Below are 11,273 nucleotides of genomic sequence, written 5' to 3' on the forward strand. Positions count from 1 at the left end.
CCGGGCACATAGACCCCTGGGTCGCCGCACGACCCCACTACACAAGTGCTAACCATTCTTGGACTATCGCCGTTAAAAATACGTAGCCCGTGAATGCAGCAGTGTCTATGGTTTTACCGCGACAAGCAAGCAGTTGTGCACTGATATTTTTGGAGGATTCTACACGCGTTATGCATTCCCGCTACTAGTTGGAAATATGGTACCACTTGACCGGCTTCTGTTAGGGTCCTTTTTGTTTGTTTGTTTGTTTGTTTGTTTGTTTGTTTACACAATGCATGGCTTCGTGGAAACCGGCCGGTTAAGTGAAATCGCTACATTCATACAAGCCGTCGCTCCACAAAATAGGCACCTTTCCCTGGTCTAACAGAAACGATTGACTGACTTGCAGAGCGCAAACGTTCCGTGCCACGGGCACTTGACCCTTGCTGGTGTTTCCGTCGAAACAAATATTCGAACTAAAAACTAACGCTTGTAACCGCTGCAGCGGATAACGCTAGGAGCGACGGTTCTCGCAAAGCGCGACCCGTACCACTGAACAGCTGATCACGATTACTCTCTTGCGAGGCCGATAATAGCAGCACTTCACGGGCAATCGCAGCAGAAAAACAGCTTTTGTGTGATATTTTCTTCGTGCCTACAAAGCTTATTTCTAATTTCATTTGCTAGATGGCGATAACGAAATGTGTTGCGCGATGTCTCGACATGTAGGGACGGTTCTGCAACATTTGTGCCGCGGATGTCGGGATCGCAGTCCAAAAATAGAAATGCGCTCAAATCAAGCGCTCTTGCCTTTTTTCCCTGGGCTTCTTTGTGACCCTTCTGCGTACAGCAAGGCAATGAGCAATATGTGAGCATATTGAGGGCGATGAAACTCGAGCGCGCGCGACGAGCGTGTACCAGTACGTGCTGTGAATCCGGCGGCTATCCTCCAACATGGCGCATCACGCGCGGCGACCGCTAGATGGCAGTGCATTTCGCATAAGGTCTATAGGGGCTTTAAGTCCCGAAGCGACGCAGGCTATGAGAGACGCCGTAGTGAAGGGCTCCGGATAATTTCTACCACTTGGGGTTCTTTAACGTGCACTGACATCGCACAGTACACGGGCCTCTAGAATTTCGCCTCCATCGAAATTCGACCGCCGTGGCCGGGATCGAACCCACGTCTTTCGGATCAGCAGCCGAGCACCACAACCACTGAGCCACCACTCGGAAGGCACCGGAAAGGTTCCGCGATTTTGCTTCTCTATTCACTTCAAAGCTACAGCTAAATCACATAGGCGCGGACCCCTCGACAGGAGACAGTGAGAAATTGGACTTTTGGTCTATTACGTCCGTGAAGATAAGCGCGTGCTTTGCGCTTGTCTCCCGATAGCAAGAGCACGTGCCTATCTGCAGGCCGGAGGCTATCAGTGTACGCCCGGCAAGCAATACCGACAAGTGGAAGACTGTCGAAGACGGAACCACGTACGCCCACAGGACGCGCCGCCCTCGAGCTGACGACTTCCTCCACACGCTCGTCAAACAAACGCTGCTCTCGAGTAAAGCCCGTCAGCTCCCGCTGCCGCCGTTCCAGCTCAGTACCATGCGCTAAAGCAAGGCCCAAACTGAGCATGCGCAGTAGGCGCTTCGCGTTAACGGATTGCGCAAGGCTTTTCGACGTCGGAAAATGAAAAGGACGATATGTCACGAGAAAAACGATGATAATTCTCGCAATACGGCACTAGCTTGAGACACGTTCTAGAAGCGCGCGGATCGCAAGCAGCAGTGATCCCGAAAAGTGATCACAACTTAATTGACGGAAACCACAGCGCGAAAAGAACGAAGAGAAGAAGGAACACACAAGACAGGACAGTGCCCTGTCTGGTATGTTCCTTCTAGTCTTCCGTTCTTTTCGCGCTGTGGTTTCCGTCAATTAGCTATGCACAAACTAGCCAAAACAAAAGTACTTATATAATCGCAACTGTTAATGGTTTAACTATCTGCCACCATAACGGGAGCGTCGGCCACACGGCGGTCGTTCAGCGTCCCATGTACGACCGCGATGGAGAAACGGGCGACAGTACGCGCATGCGCGTAGAGCGCTTGCGACGCGACCAGACGGGAACAGCGGGGGTTGTGTCACGTCGGCAGAACCGCCGAGAGACCAACACTCTGTGCGCATGCGCGGGCTCTCATCAGTTCCTCCACAGCGGTCCACCATGGGACGCCGATTGACCGAGTGCCGAAAAATAGGAAAGCTGAACGTACTACACTCGAAAAGGCGCAACTGAGTGCAATGAAATCGATGATCCCACCCTGCTGCGCCTTGAATCGCATGCACTGATGATGATGCCCTCAGGCTTAACCCACGGCGGGGGATTGGCCAGGGTGCATAGCGGATACATGCACTGATGGGCGCGTTGCTACATGGCCTTTGACTTCATCGTAAGCGCACCGGGCAGTCATGACTCTCTAATCGTCTGCCTCTGTCTTTATGAGCCCAGAATCAAAAACACATTACAGAAGGTCAGTGGAGTCGTACGTTTACCGCAACCGCAACAGCGAAGTAATCAGCAGCTTCGTAATATAACACCTAGCTCAGCTCAGGCCTACTGATAACCAGTAATGCGTTTGCAGCGCAGCCGAGAGCAGTTAACGGCGGTGAGAACAGCGAACATAGCATCAACGTGGAGAATCGTGCATCAGTAAAAGGAAACGAGCAGCCTCAAAAAGAAGTGCTTTTTTCAACAACCGCCGAATAATATTTGCTTCTTCTGGTCGAGAGCCGCGATCGAAGAGCACATCGAACAGCACGTGCTGCGTACGTATCTGAGGGGCATGGCAAGCTAAATTTAAAGCAACCATTGTGGTTAACGGGTGCTTGAACGCTCAAGCTATGTCTATTCTTCGGACTTGCGTACTTTGGCTTGACGATCATTCAAATGAGGAAAGTGACAAATTATAACATCACCGTTTCGTACTTGGCTCTTAATTCGATATCAAAGTGGTGATATAAGCGAGCGAGCTGGAAAGTTTTTCCGGAGGACAACGATGAGGGTCAGTAAATATTGCCGCGAATGTTTGTTCATTCTTCAAAGCTGCTGGCACGGCGCTTTATCGCTTCGTTTGAGATGCAAGGCGCGCCTAGATTTATCTCGATTGATCGCATCCAGCCGGAGCCGATTCCACGCTGTTCCAGAGTGTTCTAGTAACTTTCCAAGCCTTATCTCGAAAGCTCGCTATCAGCTTTAAAAAGAGCATGGCCGAGAGCGCTTGTTGCTACGCCGCCGCCGAGTGATTCAGTTCTTTGCGGGCGCAAGTCAGCCCAAATAAAGAGTTTCGTTTAGGAGCCATTCTCGCTGTTTTCCTGTTCGCCGGACTGCAGTCACCACTACGTGACAACATGTACGTACGAACGGAGAACCAGAGCATTGAACACCTTCAGTCCCTGAATAACTACAGCGAAAACCGGTTAATTCGAACTTCCGGTTTAACCGAACTGAAGCTTTCGTCTTCTGAACATCACGTCGAATAATGGGAGCCCCCTTCTATTTCGAAATGCTGAAATTCGTCGGTAACTTTCGGCACGACGGGTCCGCACAAACTCGAACTCCCAGGACAGGTCGCAGTCAAGATTTACGTGACAAGCATTCACCTTTACGAGTCGCTCTACGCAAACTGTCTGGCGCTCACGGGCGCTTTGACTCTTTTTCAGCCTCTAGCTCGTGCGCGGCGGGACCGAACGGCAGCGACGCCAGCGCACGCGGTGGCCGCCACGTCTCGAGCGGTTCGAAAACACGCACCCTCCTTTCCTTATGCAACCGTCGGTTGTCAGGTTCGCAGACCGGCACGGTCGCGGCTGCCACAGACACAATGCGAAGTGCACGCAACGCCCGGCTACTCCGGAAACGCTAACCGCCGTGTCGTGCCGCGCCAGCCATCCAAGGCCTCGCTGAACAGAGAGAGAGGGCGGAAGCTGTCGAGCGAGCGAGGCGACTTGCAGCTACAAATTTCCTTTTCTCTTCGATACTCATTTCGAACCAACCACCGAGGAGTGCGGTAGAAGCGGCCGCTACACTGCGCACATTCCACAACGTTAATTCATGCCAAAGCAACGCTATGCGCTCAGCGAATTCCGCCGCGGAGGGAATCGGATCGATTACGATAACCCGAGGTTCTTCAGAAAGCGCCGCAACAGCCTCCTCACACTGGGGTTTTAGCACTCCGACCTCATCGAAATGCAGCCGCCGGGATCAAACCCGAGACCTCGGGAACAGCAGCCACAGCTAGCGAGCAAACGCGGCGGCTCATTCCACAGTGCTCCGTTCCGTGCAGTTCGTAAGCATGGAATAAGCTAAGAGCAGCCTGCCCTACAAAAGAGCCGGCGCCAGGGCTGGCGTCGAGCGGTGTAGTCTCCAAGGGTACCCCGAGCTCCAAAGCTCTATGCTGTGAAGAGGACGGGCTTCAACTGCACTCGCGCCGTCGTAACTTCAATAGCCTCTCTCTGTGAGATGGTTGGCTGACGACTGCGGTCTCGCGCAGTGAACTGTCCTCATTTGAAAGAGAAAAAAAAAAAAGACACAAGGGGGCGTGGCTGGGGATGGTATTTCGCGGTATTTTTGTCCGTTTTTATCCCTTCCGATCGCTACGGCGCAAACGAAAAAAAAACAGCAGTTGCTAACACTGGGCTGCGGACCGCGGCGTCTTGTAATTACTCCGCTGGCCAATCGCGACAGCAAACGAAATCAGCTTTTTAATGTTTGACTGTATCAAATAATCCACGTCTCAAAGTTCTAGAGCTCATAATTTTTTTCTTGTGATAAGCTTCCAGTTTAGGTAACAAGAAACGTTTAAGTAGCGGACTACTTTTTTCTCGTAGAGGAATTCTGTGTGCGGAGGCTGAATGTGGGCGGAGCTTCACTGCAGACTTAATATCCGACTATAGTGCAAATCGAGCAGCCACATACACTTAATGCTTCATGGATGCTGTCGTGTGCTGAAAAGGCCTAGAAGAAGGCTCTCGCACTTTCTAACGGCAAGCACTCAGTTATAAACTCGAATCCGGCGAAGAAATGTATAACGGTGCGCAGACGCGGCGCTACGGCGCCTCGCGCAGTTACACAGCGCCTTTTGCTTGACTGCTCTTTTTGGGCTTGGCCAAAAGGAGCGGCGGCGCTATGCACCGGCCACGGGGGCCGGTCGACGTCGCGTCCCCCGTCGCGTGCGCTTGGAAAACAAAGCGGCAAAAGAGAACTTGGAAACCGGTTCCGCCGGCGCGGTTATGAGCGGCGGCTACGGCGCTTTTGCCTGTTCACTTCTGGCGTTCGCTGCCTTGCGCCGCTTCGACGAACACCGAATGCAGTGGCCGCCAAACTACGGCATAAGCCGGATGGCGTCAGGGATTACCTGGAAATTTTGCGCGCGGGGATCTCGGTGAAACGCCGAACGGCTAATACTGGGCCAGCTACTGATGCTTAACGGAGATTATTACTGTGCGGTAACGCCGTCGTTTTTCCGAGTCGAGAAATCGTTCGTACATTTCACGTTAAGCAGACCAAGAAAAATAGGCTTTCTTACGTTCAAGAACAACATTAGTGGGGGGTGGGGGGGTTTGGTACTCACATGACGAACCATCAGAGTTCTTTTTAACCGAACGGGTAGTTCCAGGAGATAATATATGTATGAGTGATCCTTCGAAGGAACGATCTTATTCTTGAACCTTCTTTAAATGAAACTGGGTTTTCCACTCTTTTCCTATTAAAAAAAAATGCGCTGGTGTGCCTGTGTGTGTGTGTGGGGGGGGGGGGGGGGGGGGGAACTTCGTTATTAAATGTTCCCATGAATAGTTCATTGCACAACGGAATTTCTGTTGGCCCGCTGCCGCTGTGGCAAAAAGCGGAATCACTGCATTTTCAAAGCGGTTGGAAAACATCCGTTAAGGGTAGAAAGACCTAAACCGAAACTACAGGTCGCGTGCGTCTCTCGACAAGAACGGGCGAGGTGTTCGACAAGTGTCGAATGTGGATGATAAGCTGTGAATCACAAGTCTACCCTCATCGCAACGTGTGAACCAGACTGGATGCACGAAACTAAAATAAAAACAGCTGCTCTGGAAACGCAGTCCTATAAATCATACCTCGTCGATCTGTCAGAACACACGATTTATACATTCATCAGACAACGACTGATCGAGAAACCGGCAACGGTTAATCCGTTACGTTTCCCATTGTAATTTTCTCTGACCAAATCAAAACACGCACTTGAGACCGGCGTTGGTTTCGACTCACAGCACGCCTAGATCATACCACGACAACCTAGCAGGATTTATGGGCAAGGTTGAAATGTGGGCAGGATAGAACTTTGGCCTGAGTATTACTTCGGCAAAACAAGATACGAATCTACACAGATTTGCATACGCTGTTCGCTTAGAGGCTAGCGCTCCCTTCTTGTAATCTGACCTTGATTTTAAGGTCAGTCAACGCAAACTTATAAAGGATATAACAGCCGTCCCTCTAGCACGCTGGATACGGAGCAGTCATGTATTGCAGTAGTCTTGTTTACGTTTAGATGCGTGTAAATGACTAAACGGTTTAGCAGCGCCGAATAAAAACGCGTCACACAGAATGAAGACTTCATTACACACGCATCCGGCCAAGGCGCTGGCGATGCCGAAGCCGCTTCACGAAACCAGCCGACAAGTACGATGACGAAAGCCGTGTTTATTATGGCGGAGTTGGCACCGGCTTGTAGAAATGACTTCCCTCATTGCTTCTCGTCACATAAAAAAGCTACCGCAGGGGACCGGAAACCACGTCGGCCTTCATGGAAGCAAAGTCTCGCAATAAGTTGTAAAGAGGGATAAAGTTGAGAAGCCTCTGAGCTAAACGGCTTTACTCAGACACAATATTAAGGCATTTCGTGACAAGCAACGACAGTGATGCCGTATCTTCACAGCGCCTGTGTCCGCAACGCCAGCAAAGCAATGGGTGAGACTGGAGGTAGTTTGTGAAAGTGTTCGCGATACAGAGACGAAAGACTTACACGACGTCGCGTGCGTTGACACAGGTTGCGTGCTGAGTCGAACATCAAAACGACACTCCCACGCGTCTATCGTAATGTGCCCGCGGGTGCCGCTTGCGTCGTCGATATGCCGGGAGCGTAAACGATCGGTGCTGCTATTTTTCCGCCGGAACGTTCGATGACAGCTCCGAGCTGACTGTGCCGAACTAATTGATGCGGACGCACGCCAAAACGTATTCGCGGCTGCGGCTCATTCCTATTTCGAGCGCGGATCATCGCGCTGTTCTCTCAGTATCACGAAGGTTCCGGTAAGTTGTCAACTTTGCCGAAAAATGTATCGCGACACATTACAATGGACTGTTGCATTACGAGGTATCAAGAAATAAGAAACTGAACCCCCACAACGAAGGAATAACAAAAAATAATCGATACGAATTTTCAGCATCACTTTCGATAGTACGGATGCTTCGCGTCGGAGGATTTGACTTGCTTGTCGTGCGCCCCGTTAACTTGGAACATGGAACCGCAGGACTATTTCGAAATCACTGCTTGATAGGCATGAAGTAACTACTCCAATCTGGAGCCCCAACTAGACATGTAAAATAAGCTGCGTCACCGGTTAAGCCCGAAATAAAGCACGTGCACACATTCCACGGAGCGGCGCCTACCTCTCGATAAACAAACATAACAAGAGGGCAAAGCGCCCGGGGTGGGATGCGACAACACAACCCCGTCGACCGCGGAGCGGGCCCCCAACAGAACAGCGTGACGCGGAACGGAAGGTCGTGGACGCCGTATTCAACATAGTCGTCGCTGCGCTACAGCTGCGTATGGCCATGCCCGCGCGTTGCCGACGGTGTTTGCCATTCCTGGGAAGTTCCCCAGCGTAGCAGCAATGCGGACGCAACAACAAAACGACCTACCCGGATTCGGCGGCCGAGCCAGTCGCTGATTCCCGACATCCTGCTTCTGGCGTGGTCCACTTTTTCACGGCGTACCCTGGGCGGCTGGCGCCGCTCGCTGGTCACAAATAATCCTCCGTGAGCGAGAGGGGGGTAACAACACGATGCGGCCCAGCTATGCCGTCACCAAGTTTTTCGCGAAGGCAAACAACTTATTTCCCGCACTGAGGTTGTCCGCAGGCTGCGCGCGTCGTCGGATCGTTCCTCGACGGGCACCGAATCAGTCACGACCGCGTCAACGACGCCACAAACGACAGGCACGGAACGGCAGCAAGGAAAAGAACCTCGGCAGCCCCACCAACAGCGCTGCCAGAGCAGCCTCAAACTGCCGCACACCACCAGCGGGGATGACGGGGAGGAGGCGGAAAAGAGCGAGAAGAAAGGAGGAAGGATGCCAGCGTCCGCGACGTCACAAGAACGAAGCCCTACCACGTGATTTCCGACGAACGCCACCGCCGCCTCCCCAACAGGGCCGTGACGTCACCGTCACGTGACGCCTCCCTCCGAAACCAGCGAGAACGGCGCAGGCGTGGCACCGGCGGTTCGGCAGGCGCGCCAAGCCGCCGCGCGCCGCGTTGTTATCGGTACAGGTGAGCGAGGAGCTCTCTCGTTTCTGGCATCCGTTCGCAGTTGTCTCGCTCTGGCCGCCTCACAGCAAAGCAAAAAAAGGGACTGCTGTGCTCTCGTGATAAGACAATGCGTCCTTTCCTGAGTTCCCAAAGTGGCCTGCTCCTTGAGTTTCCTCTGCATCCGATATACTGCTGCGCGCAGCATATATGGACGACTGCGGAAAGTGCCATTCGTACCGGCCCGTGAGAGCCGAATGAGAACGTGCATCGCTGGTAGAAAACAGCAGTCAGCATAAAGCAGGAAAGTTAGGAAGAAGAGGAAATAGGAGTAGACAGTAAGAAAGCAACCAAAGGGCCAGGTTTCCTGGCGAAGGATGGAATGTGTCCGCAATCACTTGAGGTACTCCTTTAGGCAACTGTGCCGCTGGGTTTACTTGGAGTGAGCACTGAAAGTAAACTTGCACTGAGCCCAATCTCACGCAAAAGCCTTCAGGAAGAACATTTTTGATAATCGTGCCTCAGCCCATTTTCTTTTTCTGTTGTGCTTGCCAAGGCCCGTGTGAAGGGTTTCTTTGATGAATAGATGACATCATTTCATGAAAGGAGTTCCTGCAGAAATCATCATCATCATCATCCTAAATACGTTCATTGCAGGATTAATGGCTTTCCCATATTTCTCCATTTAACCCTCTCCTGTGCCAGCGGCGGTCACTTTATCCCCACAACCTTCCTAATCTCACCCGTCCGTCTGCCCCTCTGTCGCCTCCTGCTAACGTTGCCCTCTCTTGATAACTACTCCGTCACTCTTATCGACCATCGCTCATCTACCCATTCACATTTCTTCTTTTCTTTTTTTCACTAGGATACCACGGTCAACCAGGGTGGAAATTTGGGCAAGTCAGTATTGATCCATAACATAAGAGTAGCGCAAAACCAGGACGACGGACAAAAGGGGAGAGAACACACACCAACAACACAGGCGCTATGCGGTCTTTTCCTGTTTCTTAACGTTACACCTATCATTTTTCCTTCCACAGCTAGCTGCGTTGCCCTCAGGTTAAATTCAGCTCTTTTCGTTAGTCTCCGCGTTTTCCACCATAGTTACCAACGGTAAAATACAGCTGTTATATGCTTTATTCTTGAGGAAGATCGGTGAACAGTTGCAGAAATAAGAGTGGGCAAATCAGTCATCAATTGCGCTGCAACCTGTAGACATCTTCAAAAGGGTCAAAACGCAAAAGCACAAAGGAACTTAGGTGCCGGACAGATGTTTAGGGGAATCCCCCAAGGTAGAGTGGAATTGTAGTAAGGGAGTAATTTTAGGATTTCAGGATTTATTTTCTTTACCACTGAGGAACGAGGAGAGGCTGGGACTAAAGGCATTGGAGTGCCTGACGGAGGTCCCAGCCCCCTCGTGTACAGAATACACAGCAAACACAGAAAAATACAAAATGATTACAATCGAAGTTATACAACCAATTGTACAAAAATGCACTCCGCTATTACAAACTTAGGTGCCCTCTAATGACTCCATGACGATAGTGTCTGCACCTGAACCATCGTTACCGTGACGTTTCTTGAAAGCAATTCAAATTTTCTTTAGGATTCGCGCGGTTGCGTGCAGAAAAACAAAGTAAAGTAGAGTACCTTTTACTCTAAAAACAGGCTTCGTTCTATGGCTTCTCCGAACAAAGCAGATGTTGTTTTTTTGTTTTGCTTCAGTGGGTCAAGACTGTCATTACCGCGAATGTGGCAGCGCCATTCTGGATTCCTCAGCGACGCCGCAAATGGCAGCACGGATATTTTCGCGCCATTTAGGAAACAACAGTGGCCCCTTTTGGGTGCCGACACCGGAGAATGCGTGCCGCCTTCCCCATTAGGACTTTGACTGCAAAGAATGAAGGATGGTGGCTGTGTCACACAGTGGGTGCTGCGGGCGGCACGGGCGACCTAACCCCCCCGCCCCCCCCCATTCTTCCAACGACAGATACGTCCGCAACTGGGACGGCGTCCAGCTAGGGAGACGCGACGAGGGATCCATCATCGGTCGGAGCACAACGAAGCAATGGCGGCCGAGTCAGAGACCCGACGCGAAGCTTGGCAAGCGGAAAGAAAGGCCCATCCAGAGACGGCTCTCGTCGTCATTAGCGGTCTTAGCGCAGCCGCTTTCCTGTGGAATGTTTTTTTCGGATCCGTACGGATGAATGCGCGGGTGAGAGATAATACGTCGAGAGCCCTTCGCGTGTTTGGAGAAGGCTGTTTGGAGGTTGTCCTGTTGAGAACAGGTGCATGCTTTGCATGCGAGCGTGTATTTGCATTTATTTGTAGGGTAGTAAACCGATTATTCTTCCGGTTAACCTCCCCGCTTTTCCTCTTATTCCTCCTCCTCCTGTATTTTCAGAACACGTTGTTTAGTCCCTCTCCTCACGGAGCAGAGATAAAAAACTGTTTTTTTTTTTCTTCGGGCTGGCGGCTCTACAGCAGCGTTTGGCGAGAGGCAGTGATGCAGTGATATTCCGTGCACGTGTGAACGTCATAATTGAGGCATACGTGAATATGCAGACATAAGGAGGCCATGTTTTTGGAAAAGGTCGTCACCTTTACGCAAACATACGTAGAAGAAATGGCAAAGCCCGCAGGTCTAACTCCTGCTTTTTTAATAAAGTACACGCGCGGAGCGCGAAAATTAGCTCATTAGGTTATCCGCCGCACCATTTTTGATTATAATGTATACAGGGGTTAA

General features: G+C 51.3%; 1 protein-coding gene across 4 annotated transcripts in view; it reads right to left on the reverse strand.

Moving 5' to 3' along the window:
• drpr (multiple EGF like domains draper) overlaps positions 1 to 8,318 on the reverse strand; it is a 97,440-nt gene extending 89,122 nt beyond the window's left edge. For 2 of the 4 annotated variants that reach the window (XM_089547958.1, XM_089547956.1), the window contains exon 1: positions 7,923 to 8,318. The gene's annotated coding sequence lies outside the window, so the exon portion shown is untranslated. The remainder of the gene's footprint in view (positions 1 to 7,922) is intronic. The other 2 variants (XM_089547957.1, XM_089547954.1) reach the window with 1 other exon arrangement.
• Positions 8,319 to 11,273: the final 2,955 nt, after the last annotated feature.

This window comes from Amblyomma mixtum, chromosome 6 (genome assembly GCF_055824585.1).
Source record: "Amblyomma mixtum isolate Tamu chromosome 6, ASM5582458v1, whole genome shotgun sequence".
Classification (NCBI taxonomy): domain Eukaryota; kingdom Metazoa; phylum Arthropoda; class Arachnida; order Ixodida; family Ixodidae; genus Amblyomma; species Amblyomma mixtum.